The sequence below is a fragment of the Dromiciops gliroides genome, chromosome 4 (assembly GCF_019393635.1).
Source record: "Dromiciops gliroides isolate mDroGli1 chromosome 4, mDroGli1.pri, whole genome shotgun sequence".
In the NCBI taxonomy this organism is placed as follows: domain Eukaryota; kingdom Metazoa; phylum Chordata; class Mammalia; order Microbiotheria; family Microbiotheriidae; genus Dromiciops; species Dromiciops gliroides.
This window is the reverse complement of record NC_057864.1, coordinates 284030602-284038562: the sequence shown is the minus strand read 5'-3', so window position 1 is coordinate 284038562 and position 7961 is coordinate 284030602. Positions and strand designations below refer to the sequence as shown.

General features: G+C 34.5%; 1 pseudogene; it reads right to left on the bottom strand.

Annotated features, from left to right (window-relative positions):
- Window positions 1-1049: 1049 nt before the first annotated feature.
- Window positions 1050-1425, bottom strand: LOC122753832 (annotated as a pseudogene).
- Between the last annotated feature and the right edge of the window lie 6536 nt (window positions 1426-7961).

Sequence of the window (7961 nt, the reverse complement as noted above, 5' to 3'; positions counted from 1 at the left end):
TTCCAAGATTTTAAGTTGCAGAGGATCAGTGCATTTACACAGGTAGAGGGGGGGTTTGAAATAAGATTTTCTTACACTAATGTATGAATGTGTGTGTATGAGAGGGAGGTGAGTGGGATGGGAAGTACACCCACTGACCCTTGTAATAGAGACTTGAGGAGAAAGGAGGCCAAAGCATTGATTTTATTTCTTTCAAAAGAAAGGTGCACCACACTCACTGGGACAACCAGGAGGTGTGACACACCGGGATTAGGAAACCAAGCAGTTTATATACTCTTTACAGACATCTAATTTGAGCAAAATGAGGTAATTGGGTTCAGCAATAAATCATTCTCCTGGAATGTTCAGCGATAAGTCTCTCTCCTGGGTTGTTAGATTATTTTGTAAAATTTTCTGTTTCTGCAACAATGCATCATGTCTACATAACGTCTTGGTGCAGACTCTGTGAAGCAATTTTTAAGTAGATATGCCTATATTTAGAAAGGGGGATAGTAGCTTCCCATTATTGCCTCTCTCTAAAATAACAAAGAGAGAGAGAGAGAGAAATAGGGGGCTCTAAGGGGCTTTAAGACTTTGAGATCAGATCACTAGGCTGAAGGGCAGGGCACTTTCCATCTCAGTGGAGGGTCATATCCCTATGTCCCTCTCAGAGGTAAGTAATGGAGGAAAGGAGGGATGCCCGGGAGGGCAGACTGCGAGAGTGAGAGCTGAGAGCAAGAATAAGAGAAGGGGGAGAAGAAACAGAGAAGAAAAATACACAGAGGGAGAGAACAGAATAAGAACCCTGTCACTGACATTGTCAGTACATTCTATCCCCAATGGTAATACCATGTGATCTGTCATGCATCATTTTCAAAAATGATTAAGGTATTTTCTACCTGATAATAAAAACACAGTGAGGCTTGTGAATATTTTTTTTTCAGTTTTGAACCTTTAATAAGGAAAAAAAGGTAAAAGCGATCATACCATCCCCATGGGATCTGTGTGGTCTGGGCACCTGAGGTGGGCAGGCTGGATGATGGGGGGGTGAGGGTGGGAAGCTCCGAGGCCTAGGATGTGGTCTCTTCATCACTCAGCAGCATGTTGGGGATCCCTGATAGGGAACAGGCATCCGGATTCTGGGCACTGCAGGGTGCCCTAGACCACCTCCACCTCTAACAAGATGTGGTGCACCTTCCTCAGAAACTCTTCATCCTTCTCATAGCCATCCGCCAGCTGCCGGGCCACCTCAGACAGGTGTCCTAGGCCCTTGGCAGCTTCCACCAGCGCCATCCACTCCATCTTGGGGATCATGCGCGTCACGAAGTCCGGGTTGAAGTCCACGGGGCTCACACGGATCTCGGTGGCCTGGATACGCAGCTGGAAGCCCCAGGGCCCCACCCCACGTACGTGGGAGCTCAACAAGTTATGGGTCAGCAGCTTCATCCTGGTCTGCACCCACACCCGAACGGGAACCGGAACCCAGGTTTGTGGATATTTTTGAAACCCACAGGAAGAAATTTTATAAAAATAATGAACAGAGGGGCATGGAACAAAAATTTATTTTACTCGAAAATATGTTGTACTTCAAATCATATCTATCTTCCTCAAATTTAAAATATCCCATACTGAACATCAGGATTACAAAATCTGAGGTGAACTCAGGAAGCATCTTGTTCAAAATATAACTAAGTGGTCATCTCTATGATATTTATAATGGAGCTCTGATCTCATGTATTTGAGAATTTCCTCTGTTGAAACCTATAGTTTATTCACACCTGCCCATGCTTTGCAGATCTTACTCATGTTTTTTTTGTTTACTTGTTTGTTTTTTTCCTTTTATAATATCCTTGACAAATGAATGGCCTCTATTTCAAGATGTATAATCCACAGTAAAAAATATCTCACTATCTCCTGGAAAAAGCCCATTTCAAGTTTGCTAACTAATATATGTTTGTTTTTATGTATTTATATTTATGTGTATGTATGAACCTGAAACTTTGTATACATACACACACATACACAAACACATTCTCCCCCTCCCCCTTGGCACCTGTGGACACAGTTTCTTCCTCTTTGACCTTAAGGTACAATGGACCAGAATTTGAATTTTTCTCATTGACTACATAATTAACCTGAGTCATTTGACATAGCAATTAAAAATTGTGTAATGATTAATTAACATAATAGAAATTATGTGTAGAAAGCGGGAGGTAATTGTCCATCAGTGTTCTTCCTTGACCTTAACACATTTCCAGCATTGGTTTTGTTCTGACATTTCTTTGCAAAAACGACATTGAGAAAGAGTCAGCTGATAGTTGGGGGATAGGGAGGGGCCAGTTTGGAGTCAGAAAAAAACAAGGTTCTATTCCTCTTTCTCTGACCTACAAATTGAGGACTGTTTGCTAACCTGTAATATGTGATTGGATTAGATGATTCTTCTATTGGTTTCCAACTATAAATCTGTGTTTCTAAGGTGTAGTACATTCAAAGGAGGGTAATCAAGATGATAAAAATATAATAAAATAGGTCGTCTGGAAATCTAGCTGGATATGATAATTGTTTTCAAATATTATAAGACCTTAGAAAGAAATATAATGTTCATAATGCTTGATTCCAGAGGAAAAGATTAGGAAAAATGGGAAAAAGATTTAAGAGAGATTTTGGTTCAATAAGAAATAATAAAAAACTACCTAAGAATTTTAGGTATCCAAGAGTGTAATGATTTTGATAGACAATGAAGAGCCCAAACAGGAACATTTCAAATGGACTTCTAAAAAAAAGAAAGCAAATATTATCTTGCAATATTTCTCTCATGATGAATTTGTGCTTAAAAACTTATATAAATTATTTTTTTCTGACATTATGTTTCACTTAACTGCATTTCACCCATCACTAGTCTGTTACTTCTTTCTGGATTCTGATTCTCTTATCCAACATTATAGCTAATTCTCTAAGTTTCTTTTCATATGCATATTTTACAATCATACATTTTGGTTTTTATCACTAATTAATTCACAGTGTAAATAGCACACTATTAATGAAAATTGTACACTCGACCACTCCACAAATGTCTTCCTTAAAGATAAATATTAATCCATTATTCTCTATTCTTTGGGTCTATATTTTCTATGAGTTTTGAAATCCAACTTGTTATAGAAAAAAATGTCCATGTCTTTTGATCTTGTAATGATTGGAATGACACCACCTGCTGGATACTTACTGTAGGAAAGCTCCAACATGAGGAGAGGGCCTTGGAGGGCAGGACCATATGATAAGTGATGAAAATTCTAGCTATACTGTCTAAAATATCTAATGAGTGGTCACCAATAAATTATAAGCTTTAGCAAGAGTGAGACTTTTAAGCATTTATTAAGGAGAATAAGAATTTGCTAAAGAGAGAGAGAAAGGTCTAGATTCATCTATCTATTAAAGGGAGAGCACATTTCTAGCTCCCTTCTCCACCAGAATCCTCAAGAAAGAGAGCGAGTCAGAGCGCCAGCCTCCCCCTTCTTCCTCCCACAAGCCAACATCTCTTCTTGTTGCCAAAGAAATGTCACATGGTCCTGCCCTCAGAGGCCCTCTCCTCATGTTGGAGCTTTCCTACAGTAAGTCTCCAGCAGGTGATATCATTCCAATCATTCCAATCTTCTCCAAAGGGAAATAAATAATAAATGATTAGAACAAATGTTTCTTTGCTATGCAGGTATGCTATATCTACAGCTTTGATATTTTCTGCCTGTATAGTAAAACTATTAATAATAAAAAGTTGCATTATCATTGAATAACCTCTTCTTGAAGAACTCAGCTGTGTTTTAAATCATGACTAAATACTGAGAAAACTTCATTTCCATAATATATTCTAGAGTTTTGTTAGTAATTAATATCAAGCTCTTTGTCTGATGGTTTCAAGTATCTGCATTCTTGGGACACTATTTTCCATATTTTATCTTGTAATATATTGTCCATTTGTCTTGAATAAAAAAAAAATTGTTATCAGGAATGGCTAAGAAATCACATCCAGTAGATTTTTCCATAATGGAAGATGTTTATTTTCTGGATGTATTTATTTAATCTCATTAAATTACATAAAGCAAAGCATTTTTATAAATTATAATAATGAAAAGTAGTAAAGGAGTATAATAATGAATTATGCAGCATAAAACTATAAGAACTTTGAAGAGATCACTTTTTGAGTGATTTGGGAGTAGGGTTAGGGTAGAAAGTATGTAAATTTAATGGATAAATCACATTGTGCTGGGCCTTGGGGAAAAATAACTTGACAATTTCAAGACAACACAGTAGAGAAATGGTGAGGAGTGAGGATATTTATGAAATGGGAAATGGTCTACTTTGCCTCAAATATTAATTATGCATAAATCAGTGACAGGGAGATACAACTTAAAACAGAAATTAGCCTCAGATTAGAGAAGGTCTTGAATGCTAGATTGAGGATCCCAAGTTTTATAATATTAGAATTAAAGGTTTTGAGTAGGGGAAGAACCCTTCTGAATTTGTGCTTTAGAGAAATCCATTTTCCAATGGAGTCCAAAATGGACTTAAAATATGGAGGCAAATTTAGAAAATATTGGGCTAAAATTATCATATGATAAGGGCATAAAATTGGGTCAGTGTGAAAAACCAACGGTAAATAGATGGAAGAAATGCTTTGAAAGAAGATATCATAGAACATGTTGACTAATTAATTATATATAGATTCAACGGTTAAAATTAAGTGAATTTTTACCCTAGATGATATTAAGAATAATTATACTTTTTATAATGGCAAGAAAATGAATAGAAGCACAAATATATAGAAGGAAAATGGTGAAGTTAGTTTTAGGAATGTAGAGTTCAGGTTCCTGGAACATGTACATATGGTAGATAGAAATAGGTGAGTCAGAGTTGAGATAGAGAATTGCACAGGAGAGATATATTTCTAAGTTACCATCATAGACAAAATAGATTTTCAAAGCAGGGAAGGTTATCTTTTCAAGTAGGTTAATTATCAAATTGGAAAAGGAAGTCAAGGATAAAGACTACATACAAGCTTTTGGGTACAATAGTTTGAAGGTGTGTGTGTATATATACATATATATGTGCAAACACACTGTGTGTATATACGCACATATATACACATACATATATAGGTACATATATGTACCTGTATGTATATAAGTACATGTATTGCTATATATGTATGTATGTATATGCATATGTACATATATAGGTACATATATGAGAAATCTGTTTCACTGGAATATTAGAGGCAGATGCAAGATTATATTAGATTTAACAATAAATGCTACCTTTGAAAATACAGATTTTGAATGGAACAGAGTCAGAGAAAACCTTAGCTAGAATATATGTGCAGTTTAAAGGATTATATATTAAATTATTTGACCAGAAGAGTTAGGGATATCAGAGACTGAGAGAATATTTACTATTTTAATCATGTTCACACTTTGAATCTAGTTACAGGAAGCAAACTATCTACTTCTACCACATTGCCACTCTAAAGACCTGAAAGCTTCATTATGGAATTTTACAACTGAAATACCACCATTGGGATGTAGTCAATTAATCATATTGAATTCATGGAGAAATTCAACTTTGAAATAAACTAGTTCAGTGCAATAAGAGGACAGTCATATGAAAAGGTTCAGCAGGGGTTTATAAGTCTTGGGACTGTGGAGCTTCAAAGGGAGTTCAAGATTTCAGGTATATGACTGAGAATCATGTAGAGTTACAGATCATAAAATTAAACTTTTAAAGCTATCTTAGAATAAAACCCCTTAAATGCATGGATTAAAAAAATCTGGCCAAGGGAAATTAATTGCCTTTACCAAGGTTACACAAGTAATGAGTGGAGGCACTGGAAATAGAATCCAGGTCCTCTGACTGAAGATTCAGTACGATACCATGGTGACATATGAAGCCATAAGAGTGAATATGATTCAAAATGTTTTGTTAATTGATGGAAATTAAAGCATATACAATTAGAAAAATAATATTCAGAATGACTACACTAAAGCAAAAAAAAGAACAAGTAAAAACAGTTGAACCTCAATGCTATGAAATAGTAATGATCAAACTAAGCTTCAAATTAGAGATATGATAACATTCATTTGCAAAAGTTTGGGGGTTTGGTTCCATGAGTGTGGAAAAGTGCACATTGTGTCAGTATTTCTTTATTAACTTGCTTAATTTTTCTCAGCTATGATTTTTTTACAACTTTAAAATCTTTTTTATGAGGCATGACTTTTACTGAGAGGGGATAGAAATACATTTGGAAATGTAGGTTATGTTAAAACAAGGAATATCAATTTTATTTATACAAAAAAGAATGTGTTATCTTTGGTAGCAAGTCATGAGAGAGGATCTTTAGGCTGATCAATAACTATTGGCAAAAAACTAGTGGAAAATACAGAGATCTTTGACATTGGAAGGGACCCAAGCTGCAGAGAGTTTAAGTGAAAAGTCTATTTCAGTGAAGATTAGTAGGTTTAGAATAATCCTAGAGCATGTAATTTCAATACATTAGAGATAAAATAATTTACATTGCAGTTGTTAAAGAAGTTAAGTAAGTTAGGAAGTTAATGAAATTAAGTTAAAAGTTAAGGGAGTTAAGAAATTTAAGTGAAGAACTAGAGACAGCAGTTAGAAAGGAACAAGAGCTATTTGGGAGTTGGAAGGTCAAACAACATTTTAGTTGCTGTTTGTTGTAGGTAGTAGAGAACGGAGCCTATTTATTGGAATAAAGAGTCAGAACACAGAGAGATGGAACATGTTTCAGGGGTTGAAAGAGTAATTGATGCAACACAGTCCACAGGAGGATATAACAACAACAAAAAAGATTGAGAACAGAAAAACAACCTACCGTGCAGTAGTGTGGAAAAAAAACAAAACAAAACAAAAATCCTACACTTTATATGAGAACAATTTATCAAATCAATAGTGCATTTACCTGCCAAAAGGGTGTTTCTTATTGTTTTAACTTAACATTGTTCTGAGACAGCTTTTTTATCTAAGGAAAAAAAAATAGTAAATGAAAATCTCATAATCTGAAACCAGAAATTCCATGGTTAAATGTTTTTCATCATCTTGACCTTTACATTAATTATAAAAATTATTTAAATTTATAAAAATATTGAATTATATATGTATTTTTTACATTTGCCTAATCTTTATGTCTTTTTTCAAGCCAGCCTTGGGGCAAATCACAAGAGGGTAATAACATTGTAGAAATTCCTATAGCCAAGGGAAATCAGCATGACTATCACTTTTCCTTTTAATTCTCTTTTAATTAGGTAATGTCATTAAAATACTTCTGTCAAGTATGAATGTCAGGTATTTTCTATCTGATATTCTCTTTATATTGATTTATTGTAGTTGTTTTAATTGGTTATATTTTATATTAATGGAGCTAAATTCTCATCCAACCTGAATGGTTTTCTTGTGTTTTTTTTTTTTTGTAAATTTGTAAATTAATGCGCAAACTCACTGAGCTTTAACATATTTCATCATTTCTTGCAAGTGGAATATTATTTGAAAGTCCCCAGTTATTTCTGACATATAAACTCAAGTATCAACTTTCTCACCAAATCATATACTGTTACAGCTGGCCTTTCAAACAGGTTGGTGCACCATGCTCAATTAATTTTGCCAAAGTTCACTTAGCAGGGGCTATTTTATCTACTCCTAAGAGCTATGAATGTGATTCCCTCACACAATAAGATTTTCTTTCTGATTTTGTTTTCATAACATGAATATCAAAAAAATATTTTAAAAGCCACTGAAACAGCAACCTCCATCACAATCCTGTAAGCTCTACTTATAAATGCATTAAAGGAAGAATTTAATTATTACAGAGAGGAAAAGATGAGAAAATATCCATTTAAAAAAATTTAAATTGTCATATATATCCAGGTAGGTTTAAAGAAAATCCTTGACAGAATTGTGTATTTTTAATATTATATGTT